Source organism: Heterocephalus glaber, unplaced genomic scaffold (genome assembly GCF_053883595.1).
Source record: "Heterocephalus glaber isolate CG9 unplaced genomic scaffold, H.glaber_assembly_v1.0 deba00000546, whole genome shotgun sequence".
NCBI classification, from domain to species: domain Eukaryota; kingdom Metazoa; phylum Chordata; class Mammalia; order Rodentia; family Bathyergidae; genus Heterocephalus; species Heterocephalus glaber.
In genome coordinates, this window is record NW_028258147.1 from 15,582,565 (window position 1) to 15,595,838 (window position 13,274).

General features: G+C 33.8%; 1 long non-coding RNA gene across 1 annotated transcript in view; it reads left to right on the plus strand.

The window, feature by feature from the left end:
• LOC147829632 (uncharacterized) overlaps positions 1-10,249 on the plus strand; it is a 32,035-nt gene extending 21,786 nt beyond the window's left edge. The window contains exon 2 of the long non-coding RNA XR_015448637.1: positions 10,069-10,249. This is a non-coding gene — a long non-coding RNA (uncharacterized LOC147829632). The remainder of the gene's footprint in view (positions 1-10,068) is intronic.
• The last annotated feature ends 3,025 nt before the right edge of the window (positions 10,250-13,274 follow it).

Consider the following 13,274-nt stretch of genomic DNA (forward strand, 5'->3'; position numbering starts at 1 on the left):
TTTTCAGTATTTTCATAGGCTCTTTTGAAGAATATTAGTGGTTATTTTAATGCAATTAAATGTATCAATTATTTTTCGTGTTCATACCTATCTCAAAAGTTATTTTCCTACATTTATTTATTTATTTATTTATTTATTTATTTACTTTACTTACTTACTTACTTATACTGGGGATTAAACCCAAGGCCTTCACACTGAGCAACATACCCAGCCCTTTTTACATTTTTTTTTATTTGAAGATTAGATCTCACTCTACTGCTGACTTGCCCAGGCTGGGTGGGAACTTTCCATCCTCCTGCCTCAGCCTCCCAGAATGCTAGTATTAAAGGCCTGTACCAAGTATATTTTCTTCTAAAATTTTCTTTTTTCTTCTATCTTTCATGTTTGGGACTGTGATGCATTTTGAGTTAATTTGTATAAGTTACTTGAGATAAAAGTCAAAATTTATTTTCAAATGATATGTAGCTATTCCAGAATCATTTGTTAAAAAGACACATTTTTCTGCATTGAAGTACTCTAGTAACTTTTAAAAATTAGTTGACCATATATGTTTAGGTCTATTTATGGATACTACATTATGTTCTATTCATTTAGAGCTATACCATTATATAAGTACTATACTTTTTATTACAGTAGTAGCTTTATAATCTAAAAAACAAGTAACGTATGCCCTCCAAATGTGTTTATGTTTTCAAGGTTCTTTTTTCTACACAAAGTACTTTGTACTTTCATGTAACTAATAGAATCATCTTCTTGGCTTCTACATAAAACATTTATAAAGTTTTGACTGAAATTACAATTAATGTATAGATCAGTTGGGGATAATTTCCAGTTTATGGTGAATAAATTTAGTATAGCTCTACATTTACACATTTTTAGTTTCTCTCAGCTATGTTTTTTAACTTGTAGATTTTTTTCAAATTTATACTTAATTGTTTTATATTTATGAATATTATTGTGAAAACTTTAAAACTTCCCACTGTTCCATGGTAAAATACAGAAATACACATGAATTTTTATTTACCTTATATCATCCAAGCTTACAAAACTGACTTGCTAATCTAGTGGTTTTTTGGTAAAATTTTTTATGTATACATGTATGTATGTTTTTGAATTTTCATAGTGCATGTTTCTATTGTTCATATAAGAAAATGACTGTAGGGCCAGGGAGGTAGCTCAGTGGCGCAGCACCGCCCTGGCAAATGCAAGGTCCTGAGTTCCACCCTTGGTACCTCAAAAAATAAATACATAAATAAAAGGAAAGAAAATGATTGTAAGTATTTTCCAATTTTAAGACTTTTTTTTTTTTCACATTTTGACAATGATTTGAACCCCTCAAATGCAATGCTCAACTGAAACTATTTTTCGGTGGTTTTTTTTGATACCGGGGATCAAACTTGGGTCCTTTAGCTTGCGCAGCAGGCAGCGAAACCACTAAATCCCCGGCCCTTTCAACTGAAATTGTGAGAATGATACCCTCACCATGTTGCTGATCTCAGAGAAAAGGCACTCAGTATTTCACCTTTGTGTATGATGGTAAAAAATCTGTTTTTGTGTATTATTACCATTATCAGGTTGAGGAAATTTCCTTGAATTCTTAATATGCTAAGCTATATCTTATTATGACTGGATATTCAATTTGCTGAGTGCTTCTCCTGCATCTTTTGAAATGAAATGCTTTTTCTTTATCCTGATAATCTCAAATATTGTATTTGACTATATTTTGAATTTGATGTTTTAATATTAACCAACAGGCTGCACCAAACTACACTAGCCTGTAGTTTGTTTTTCTTCTTATATGGTACTAAGTCAGGTTTGCTAGTGTTTTCTGCTCTATTCCTTCCCTATAATAACTTTTTATGGTTTTGCTATCATGGTAAGGATGGTCACAGAAAATAAAGTTTGAATTGGTTTCTTTTTTACTATTTTCAGGAAGGGTTCTGGTAGTTTGTTATTATTTTTTTCCCCAAATGGTTGATAAATTCCCAAGTGAAGCCATGTTTGTATGAAATTTGCTCTGTAGGAAGATGTGATAGTTAATCTTGGTTTTCAACTTGAATGAAGAGTTGCCTAGGAAATTTAAAGCACACGCTGGGTTTACCTGTTTGGGTGTTTCCAGCGATGATTAGCATGTGGTTCTGATAACTAAGAGGGCAACATCTCCCCACCAGGTGGTACCACGCAATAAACTGGGGGCAGTGCAGATGAAAAAAAAAAGCAGAACAATGCTCTCAAGCACACATTCAAACTTGAAAGTGGGTGCAATTTTGTTTTCTTTTTTGCTGCACTGCTGCCAATGCCCACAGACATTAGACTTCAGATTCCTTTGCCAGGAAATGTGTAATCTTCAAAATTTCAAGTATTTGTTAGGTATAAATTTGTTCATATTAGTTTTACTCAATGTCAAGAGAATCTGTAGCGATCTTCATTCTAATTCGTAATACTAAAATTTGTGTTATAATACTTTTATCTCAGTAATTTCAACTATAAGATTGTGTATTTTAAGGATTTTTCAGTTTTGTAGTTTTTTATTGCCCTTCTATATTGTTTACTCCTTTGAATTTTCATTGACCTCTTCTCTTTACTATTTCTTTCCATGTGACTATTTTTGGCTTATGTTTTTTATTAAAAATGCCTTATTAAGGTGAATGATCACTTACTTTAGACGTTTCTATTTTTTAAAGTAAGTATATGGGCTACAGTTTTTTGTTTTTTTTTGTACCAGAGGTCAAACTCAGGACCTTATGCTTGTGAGGCAGGCGTGGTGCCACTGAGCTAAATCCTTGGCCTCAAAATAAAATTATTTTGAAAAGTTTTATTTTCTATAAAACTACATTAACTGTATTACAGCTTTAGCTGTAAACTTTTCGATATACTAAATTTTCAATTTCATTGAGTCTATTTCTGATTTCCTCTTTGCTCCATATGATACTTAGAAATATTTTTTAATCTCAATGAACTTGGCAATTCTCTTAAGAAATTTTTATTGACTTCTACATTACCTGCATTTTGGTCAGAATATTTTAAAATAAATAATGATTTGTTTCTTAATCAAGATGTAGATTAGTTTAGTGAATATGCCATGTATAATTGAAAGAATGCATTTTGTTGTGCTGAGATGGAATGTACTATACACGCAAGTTAGAAATTTTTTTTTAGATTTTCTATATCCTTAATGATTTAATCTACATATGTTTTATCCATGACTGAAGAAAATGTAGCATTAGTTATACTTTTAATTTGTTTTATATTATAGTTTGTTTATTTCATGTTATAGTTTTTGTTTATTTCATGTTATAGTTTTAGTTTATTTCATGTTATACTTTGAATTTGTTTATTTGACCTATTAGTTGCTACATTTTTGCTTACATAGTTTTACATATTTTTAATTCATTTATTTGGCACATAAATACCTGGCATTATATCTTCTTGATCCATTGATCCTTTTGTCCTGCTCATATTATTCTTTATTTCTAGATACTAATATAGCCTTTCTAACATTTTTACTTTAGTCTTTGTTGGTGTCTATTTGTATAAATAAATGTATTTTAATTTTTGCATTTATTTTCACTTTTTAACATTTAACCTACTTACATGTATTAAAATACATTTCAAAGGTATCTGAGATTGCTTTATATGAAGTCTGAAAATCTGTCTTTTAATTAGAGTTTTTAAACCATACATTTATTTTTAATGAAACTTTTAATGTGGTACAGTATAAATCTCCCATCTTATTGTTTGTTTTCAATTTTCTAACTTTATAATAATTTATCTCTTTTGATAACATTTATTTTTTACTATCTTAATATCTTTTACATATAATTTCTACTATTGCTTTATAAGTAAATTTGTTTTATTTTATTTTTTAATATTCTATTTTCATCATAACTTTATTAGGACTCCTTTTTTCTTAGTGTTGGTTAAGGATTTTATATTATTAAGATATACCCTTATTTAATCAGACTCTACCTTGAAATATATTGCTTCACATGTAAGTTCTTTAAATACCATTCTTCCATTTCTACTCTTCTGTTTTTATGCAACTTTTGTCACATACTTTAATTCTGTACATTACATAATGCTCAATGCATACATTTTGCCTTTTAGAGGAATTTTAAATAATAACTGTTTTGATTCATTCAGTTATTCATTATTTAACAGTCTATATTCCTTTCTGCACACAAATTTCCAACTAATATCATTTTTTGTCACACCTGGAAAATTTTAACACTTCTTGTAGTGCATGTATGTAGATGATACATTCTTTTAACTTATTTTTGTCTGAAAAGTCTTTTTTATTAACCTTCATTTTAGAAATAAATTTTATTATATACAAACATTCCTTGACTTATGATGATTTAGCTTATGATTTTTCAGTTTAATGATTGCACAACATGTATCACACAACCATTCTTCTTCAGTTTCAGTATTCAATAAATTACATGAACAATCCAACACTTTATTATAGAATAAGGTTTAAATTAGATGATTTTGTCCAACTGTTAAGTGTTCTAAGAGTAAATTTAGGCTAAACTATGATGTTTGGGAGGTTAGGTGCAGTTTCACCTATGTTTTTAACTTACAAGGGGTAGCTCATTGTATAACCCTATTGTAAATTAAGGCACATTTCTGCAATGTTCTCGGTTGCTAGGTTTTTACTTTCAGTATATTGAAGATGTTGTTTCTATTATGCTTTAGCTTGCACAGTTTGGTCCAAATGTTGTGCTCATTTTTTAATGTAAGTTCTACTTACATAATAATTCACTTTTCCGGGCCTCTTTTAAGAACTTCTGATTATGATTCGTATTAGAAATTTACTTTTGTTAGTGGTGGTGCTGATGCGTGCGTGCGTGTGTGTGTGTGTGTGTGTGTGTTTGTGTGTGTGTGTGTGTGTGTGTGTGTGCGTGTCCTGCCTGGTGATCTGGAAACCACTGAGCTTTCTGGAATTTTTTTTTCAACCCCTTTGTGAATGTGCCAATCAAGTAGACAACTTCAAGAAGTGAGAAAGGGGGGCCGGGCATTTAGCTCCGTGGTTTCGCCACCTGCTGCGCAAGCGCAAGGAACAGAGTTCGATCCCCGGTACCAAAAAAAAAAACAAACAAAAAAAGAAGTGAGAAAGGTAAGAGAATAAGTCATGTGACTTTGGCGGGGAGGAAGAGTTTGCAGGTCAAGATAAGAGAAAATCCTGAAAACAAAACTTTGATATTTGAGCAAGAACATGGAGACAGGTATGCTTGAAGTAGAGTCAGAAAAGAAGAAAATGGTAGGGTATGAAGACAGAGTAGTAGGAATGCCTTAGGTCAATGAGCTGTTATAGTCATTACAAGTACTTAGATTTTTATCCCGAGTATCTTGTGGGAGCACTGGTCAGCACAGTGAATCAGTTACTTGATAAACACCCATGCTGGATTTTAAGTTTAAGTATGTATATCTATCTATCTGTCTATACAAAAATATACTTATTTTCCCTTAAAGTTACCATTGAGAACACAAACCTCTAACAATCTTTAAGTATTAGCTTGAGGATTTGTTTTTGTACATCAAGAAGAGAATACCTTCAACTTTCATTAGCATAGACTATCTTTCTCCCTCTCCTCTCCTCTCCTCTCCTCTCTTTTCTCCTATTCTCCTCTCTTCTCTTGTTTCTTCTACTCTTCTTTCCTCTCCCCATTCCCCATCTTCTTCTCTTGATTACAAGATCAGTTATATGGAAGATATAGTTTTTAATACCCAGTCACTGACTTGAAATTTTTAATTTCGTCTATGAACTGCTCTTTTGTAAGTGAAATCTGATGGAACAATGATGCATATGAATTCCCAGAGGTTATATGCAGAAAAATAAAACACTTTTATACGTTAGGACCTTTTTAGCTTCTTGAACTCAGGCCTCTGTTTTCATTTTGCCCTGCAAATTGTGTAGTCAGTTCAACTCATTTAGCCTTATTTCACAGATTTTCCTCATTTACAGGCCAAGAAGGATCTGATGAGGGCTCTTTATCAGATGCTATAAGGGACACAAAGGAATCAGTGCTCCATTCAGCCTTTCATGAGAGTGGGATTTAACCCTCCATCATCAGACATCTCAGAGAGTCAGCAGGTGTTCTACTAAGTGAGGGAGGGCAAGACATCAGACCTTCTGATGCCTATAAAATACTTCAGCTCTTTACCCCATTTACCATTTCTTGCAAGGCATCTATCTGGGTACAACTGGGCACTTAATCACTATTAAACAATAGTAATTTATTTACTTATCCATGGAACACCAATTTTCCTAATCTAAACACTTTGAACATCACAATAAATTTATGAGATAAGCATTGTTGGAATCCCTATTAAATAGATGAGGAAACAAATCAACAGGCAGATTATGAGACTATTCCAAGATTATAAAGCTAACAAGTACTAAAGTGGTATCATAAAACCAGGCAATCTGGCACTAGAAACTCTGCTTTAAATTCTATTCTACCTAAGAGTACTAGCGATACAATTCCTTGAGATTTCAGAAGAGAGTTAAGTTGGCTTCCGTGTTGACCTTAGAAACAAAGGCCAAACCTTGTCACACACAAGGATGAAGGAACAGAGGCAGAGGAATAGTATTCATTTGTCATTTTATTCACATATATAACTTAGGACCTGAAAAGAAACTTAGTCTTTACCTAGTGTAAGTCATTTTTTTAAAACTAAGAACATGAGACAGAAATGATAATTGATTCTAAAAAGGTCACATAATTAATTAGAAAGAAGTCTGGGAATAGAATCTGAGTTTCCAGATTTCTGTTTCAGCACTCTTACTATAAAACCTCCTACCTTGCATATCTATTGGACAGATTGTTCTATCACGTGCTATTTGCACAATTCTCAGTCTTCTTCAAAAGGGCTATCCATCATTCTGTGGGCAAGGATTATAGCTTATTACATATAGTTCCAAGAATAAAGATAAACGATATGAAAAATCCAAAAATATTATCTTGCAATGTTTGGGTTTTTGTTTTGTTTTCTTTTGTTTAAGAAATCAACATATAAAGTTCATTCATTTCAATTAATGAAATGATGAATTTTAGTTCATAATATCTTAAATATATAGTATGAGCTGTGATCTGTTGCAGGTGATGGAAATATAAAGGTGAATTTGTGAAAAAAATCATTAAATACATAGATATTTGAACATATTACCCTGTCTTTATTATTTGATGCCTTTGATTAAAATGTCTTCCTCTAATCTACGCTAGTTTTGAGTCCTCCTTTTTTTTCCCATTTAGTTTATAGGTGCATTTTAGGTATACAATACAGTTACATTCATCATTGAGATCTTGTACCTTTACATGATGTATCTTGGTTTCTATTTTTTTCCCCATTCCCCTGCCCTCCCTTCACCCTCTCCCCACTCCCCATTTACAAAGACTTTGTTTCCATGTTTTTCCTTTTCTCATATTTTTTCTTTTCCCTTCTTTTCTTTCCCCTACCCCTCCCACTTCCCCTATTCCTTTAGACATTTTCTTCCTATTTCACAATATCAATTATACATTTTGATTCTTATTTACACTTTTAGTTTTTCACACCAGAGAAACTACTTGGTATTTATACATGTGTGTCCTATTTATTTCACTTAAGAGTATGGCCTCAATATCCATCCATTTAGCTATAAGTGTCTCTATTTCTCATTCTTTATGGCTGAGTAGTACTCCATTTTATAAAAAAAAACCCACATCTTTGTTATCTTTCCAAGTTTTAGCTATTACAAACTGTGCTGCTATAAACATGGGTGTGCACATATCACTGTGGTATGATTTTTTTTTTTTTTTTTTTTTTGGTACCGGGGATCAAACTCTGGACCTTGTGTTTGCGAGGCAGGTGCCAGAACCACTGAGCTAAATCCCCGGCTCATGTGGTATGATTCTTTTAATTATTTTGGGAAGACACACAGTAGAGGAATAGCTGGGTCAAATGGGACTTCCAATCCTAGTTGTTTGAGGTATCTCCTAGCTGTACAGAGTTTACAATTATACTCTTTCCATCTACTGTTTGGTTTATCCCTACTTCTTGATAGCACTTAGCATATTATAATGCATTTTGTTTAAAAGCTTGCTGTTCCTACTGAACTTGAAACATTGATGGGTCACATTCAAATTTTCATACTTAAATTTATATCCTTATCCTAACACAACAGAATCCAAGAAGTAGTTGAAACATAATAGTCACTGAATAAATATGTATTGAATTAATGTCAAATATGAATATATTTTACCTTAATAGATACATGTAATAGATATGTATAAGAAGAGATGGTAAGATTATTGGCAGATTAGATGGAGTGAAACAAAAGAGACTGAAAAAGGAAGACCACCTAGCCTCAGCAATCAAAAGGATGATACACTTTCGTGAAAGAAGATTGAGAAATAAGAAAAAGATACATATTAGCAGGAAGTGATGAAAAGAGAAGAGTTTATGAATTGATATTCTGAAACAGGCTAATTATTTCTACACAAACACTTGATTTCTTCACAAAACTCACTAGACAAAGGAGATACTTATTAAGACATATTGCAAAAAGTCAGGAGAAAGGGAAAGGAGATCTAAACAATGCAATTTTAGAATACAATTTTAGAAACTAAGTGAGGAAAAACAAGTGGTAAATTACTTAGCATTTCTGTTATCGAGGTACTGGGTTGTGTGGTCTTCCCAGGGGTCCTTTCCCTTCAAGGTTCTTATTGTCTTGAACAAAGAATTGGACAAGAAATGAAGTAGTGAGGTTTTACATTTATTAAAGGTATTGAAGGTAAAATTAAAGATAGGAAGAGATGCCCTATAGAGTGCAGAGCAGGCTCGTGAGAAAGCTCACAGCAGCCAAGAATTTAATGGCTGTCATTCTTTATACTTCCTATTATGGTTTGTATCTAGATGTTCCCCCAAAGCCTCATGTGCTCATAGATGGGGAGTTCTGAAGGTCACTGGATTAGGGTGTGATTCTGGGATTAAGGTGGTGGATAAGGGAAGGTCCACCCTAGGTTTGATGGCACCACCCAAAACGCTGGTACCCTGGATGGGATAAAAGAGAGAGGCAGGCTTGCTGCTACTACTTCTGCTACTACTGCAGCTTGCTGCTTCACTGTCTCCTCCCTGCTTGTCATGGACTATTTCCCCTCTGTGATGTCTGTCTGCCATGCCATCCTGCCTCAGAGCCATGCCACCCCAACTGTGGACTGAAACCTACAAACTGTGCGCTGAAATAAACTTTTCCTCCTTTAAGTTTGGTTGTTGGGTATTTTGTCTTAGCAATGAGAAAAGTAAGACATGTCCATTCTCACATGAGATCGGAACCATCGCATTCAAAACCTTCTTGATTTTGTGCCAGCAGAATTGAAGATAACATTCTTTTATTGGTATCAGTTGCAGAGCTTGGGCTCATGTATCCTAGATCTCTGTGACTGACAGGTCATGTCCATATGCATGGCTGGCTGACTACACACTAATCTGCTTCATTTCTATTAAAAGTGAAATTTGAACTTACAAGGAAAGATAGTTTTTTTAAAAGTACACACACACACACACACACACACGCACACACACATTTCTTCCCCCAAACTCTCAGAAATCGTCACTATTGAGTATTTCTGAAAATAAAGAGCTTTTGAAATCAGGGTTACTTTTAAATCTGTTTCACAAGCAGTCAGATTCATGAATCTCCTCTGATGTTATCCCAACTGGGTGACATTCTTCCCAGAATCCAAGAGAAGAGCAGAAGAATGGACCAAACAGATGAGTTTGGGATGGCACACCCAAGGTTAAGGTTTAGGGTTGGCATACTGTGCTGAAAACAGGAGAGCTAAGGAAATGTATGCATAACAAATTGCTGTTGCACTCTCTTTCCTCAACTTTCATAGTAAGATATCAATAGAGAACACATAGTGTGGGCTAAATTATGTCCTGCACAATTTCATATGTTGATGTCCAAATACATATTACTTCAGGATATGATGATATTTGGAAAGAGGGCCTTTACAGATGTAATTAAGGTAAAAGGAGGTCATATGTTTGGGTCCTAATCCAGTATGACTTGTGTCTTTACAGAAAGAAATTAGATACAAACATGTGGACTGGTGGATAACCATGTGAGGACACAGTGAGAAGGTAACCAACTGTGAAGCAAGGAGAAAAGCCTCAGAATAATAACAAACCTGCTGATATCTTTACCTTGGACCTCTTTATGTTGGTTCAGAACTATGAGGAAATAAAATGTTGATCTCTTAAACTACCCAGTCTGCAGTATTTTGTCATGGTAGCTTCAGGAAACAAATACCTGAAACTGAACCACAGAGAAGTCAGAATACAAGAATGTTATGTAGAAATATGAAGATCAAAAAGTAAATTCAACAAATGTTAAAGGTGATTGATTTGAAAAGGGATAATTGATGCATGTGGAGGTGGAAACTATTATTTTTCATACCAAACTTTATATAACTGACTTATTAGATAGGAACATGTATAATTTGACAGCAATTAGAGTTAAAACTTAAAAATATAGACTTTTCTTCACTAGTTAAACAAGTGTAAAACATGATGTTATTGGAAACCTGAGAGACTTTGAATTGGTGAGTCCCCAGAAAACCAAAATCCACTCTGGATATTCTAGCACATTATGATAGATGGAAACATTTATCATAAAAAGTAATCTGAACTCTAAAAATACATGTAGATCAGTTAAAGCTCTACCTAAATGTGAACTCTTATTATCATTTTTGTTATCGTATTTTAATATTTAAGTTGAAGGGGAAATGTTCCTTGATTGTGTGGGATATTCTCCTTTGTCCCAGATGTACATCTCACATTCTTCTGTTCTTGGCCCTGACAAACTGAAATTCATAGTTTACACCAATGAACATCCCTGCCTTCTAGTTGCCAGTCGGTCTTTGGAAATGGGGAAACATAGCAGGAAGTCAGAAGTGAGGAGGAGCAGAAGAGAGCTCTGCTCCTGCAGGATCAGCCTTCACTGAAGACTACTGTTCCTTCTGAAGCTATTGATTCCATAGAACATTTTCCTGCTGTATTCTAATTACCTTAGCTTTTTTCTTCACTGTTTTGATCTCCACTTTGTTGCTAACTCCAGTTAATTGATATATATTATGATTAAATATATTAGACACTAAACACTGATTTATTTGCCTTCTGATTTTGTGGCTTATTTTAATATGAGCAGTAATTTTAAAGCTATTTTGAAATGTAATGGAGTTATTCAGGTAACAAACAGTATTTATTAACATATCAATATTTTGTCAACTGTAGAAATGATCAGAGAACTAAAATAATTAACTGCATATAAATGTGAAGTGGAAGAGGAAATGGTTGGGTGCTTCATATAGCTATTCTAATGTATCATCAGATAAAGAGAAGATGCATATTATTACCATATATAATATTCATTTGATTATGCAATTGTTCTAAAATTGGACAAAATAGCTTTGTATAAACAACAGATATGACTCTTCCAGTTTTACTAAGTCTTTTTTAGTAAAACCTGCTCTGAAATCTGCTTGAGACTAATGGGGGAGATCTATGTTTACCTTTACCATGATATGTATTTAAGATAGTATCTGGCTACAAAGGGGAAGGTCCCATGATTACATCAGTTTTACTTTGCCCATATTTTTATTTGCAAATAATGATACAAAAATATTTTAAAAATCAGCGTTCGGTTACATTTTTCAGCCATGTTATGGATTGGATATAAAATGTCCCCCTAAATGTCTCGTGTTCAGAGGTGAGGACTAGAGAAGTGATGGGATAATAAGGGCACCAGCCTCCTCAAGGTTTTAATCTACTGATGAGTTTCAAGCTGAAAGGCTATTAGGACGAAGGGCTCAATTGGAGGAAGTAGGTCACTGCAGACACATTTTTGAAGGGTATATCCTTTCCCCAGCCTCTTTCTCTGTCTGGTTCTTTCCCTCTCACTTTGCTTCCTGTCTACCATGGAAAGAGCAACTTTCTTCTGCCATACCCTTCTGGCCTTGGAGCTAGTTGAAAAAGAGCTAAGCCTCTGAAACTATGAGCCAAAATAAATCCTTCCTTATTTCAGCTATGTATATCAAGTATTTTGTCCTAGAGACCAAAAACTCACTAGTATAAACATTAAAAAATAAGACATATAGGGCCGGGGATTTAGCTCAGTGGTTCCGCTGCCTGCATTGCAAGCACAAGGTCCTGAGTTCAATCCCTGGTACCACCAAAAAAAAAGAAAGACATAATTTGGAAAGGCACATAATGGATCAAAGATGTACCCTATGTATCAGCCTAGATTCCACTACATATTAACTGTAATCTGGGAAAGTCAGTCAACAAAAATAATATTTTAAATGGTGACATGCTCATTCATCATTTGCATATTCCATATTTTACATGACCAATTCCCCATTGAAGAACATTAGGGTTGAATCCAGCTTGTCAATATGTTTTAAAATGTGATCATTATTGTATATAAGTGAGGAAGCATTAGGCTACAATATTGACTACCTATTCCTGAGAGGGTATTTAATTCAGTTGTTCTTCCTATTTTTATAGTCCCTTGGTATAGGTGAAAATATACAAAGGTAGTGATTCATATCGAAAAGAAAATGGCTATGTCAAGGAAATCAAGGTTAAACTTTTCACTCCTATTTCTAGGTGTTTCAACATTGGAAAGTTAGCAAAGGTTCATGGCATTTATTGAGACAGTGGGCTTCAGTTTTCTGGCTATCCCTTTTACCCTTTCTGTCTTTTTGAATGTACAAATTGAAGAGTAACCTCTTTGGTTGTCCAACTTTCTTGACCCTATAAATACTATGTTCTTTTAAGCATATCCATACTTCTTTGCAATTAGGCCTTCTTGGCTTCTACTCTAACCTTGTATCTCATTAGAATAATTATAAACAACTTTGCTTTGGAGAATTAAATGCTTCTTCATGGCCTTTCTTTTGGAGGAAGAGAGGGAGTATTCAATCTTCATCGCTATCACAAGTATAAGAGTATCTATTACCATTAACCTTGTTATGTTGCAGGGGACAACAACTATTAAGTTTTACAGTAATGTGAGTGTTCCACTCACTAATGCCTTTTGAAGTACTCATTTGGGATGCCCTTCAGTTCCTTCTGCTGAACATAGGTAACTAGTGGATATTTCAGCCTTATGTAGTATATCCACTCTTGCATGTTTACTTTTCTATTGAACTTAATGTGAGCCATTACTTACTTTTTCCATGCTTCCAAGAGTAGTGTTTCAGTCTTGTTTCCTGAGATCCTTGCCA